The sequence below is a fragment of the Bison bison genome, unplaced genomic scaffold (assembly GCF_000754665.1).
Source record: "Bison bison bison isolate TAMUID 2011002044 unplaced genomic scaffold, Bison_UMD1.0 scf7180017845485, whole genome shotgun sequence".
NCBI lineage: Eukaryota > Metazoa > Chordata > Mammalia > Artiodactyla > Bovidae > Bison > Bison bison.
Genome location: NW_011476058.1, coordinates 23,317 through 23,779, shown reverse-complemented (window position 1 = coordinate 23,779; position 463 = coordinate 23,317). Strand labels below are relative to the sequence as shown.

At 71.3% G+C, this 463-nt stretch overlaps 1 protein-coding gene across 3 annotated transcripts in view; it reads left to right on the top strand.

The window, feature by feature from the left end:
* The first annotated feature begins 248 nt into the window (after positions 1 to 248).
* Positions 249 to 463, top strand: part of MLST8 (MTOR associated protein, LST8 homolog (S. cerevisiae)) — a 3,944-nt gene continuing 3,729 nt past the window's right edge. For 2 of the 3 annotated variants that reach the window (XM_010835079.1, XM_010835061.1), the window contains exon 1: positions 249 to 293. The gene's annotated coding sequence lies outside the window, so the exon portion shown is untranslated. The other variant, XM_010835070.1, reaches the window with a different exon arrangement.

Here is a 463-nt window from a genome sequence, read left to right as displayed (position 1 = left end):
GGGTGGGGGGTGGATGCTACCACCCGGCCTAGGGAACCGCTCTCGGGAGGGTGGGGTCCCAGAGAGGGGAAAAGGCTGGGGTCGCTGCTTTCGTCCCGGGGCCTGTACCTCTTCTTCCCAGGAGATAGGGGCCTTCTACCCCAGAGCTTTAGTCTCGTCCCCGCCACCCCCGTCCCTCGTGCCCCTTGGTGTCGCCCTACTACCCCATCGATAACTCGATGCTCTGCCTTATCGACCTGCTCCGGCTCCGCTAGCCGTCCTGGGCCGCGGCGGAGCGCGGAGCCGCCTGAAAGGTACGGGGGCCGCGGGACGAGGGCTGGAAGGCGACGTCCAGGGGCCAGGAGAGCGCGCCCCGGGGGCGCTGGCTTCGCGGGACAGAGTCAGGACGGTCGGCGGAGCGCCGGGGAGCTCGAGGGTCCAGACAGGGAACTCCCCCGCGCCGCCCCACAGGGCCCGCCGCCGG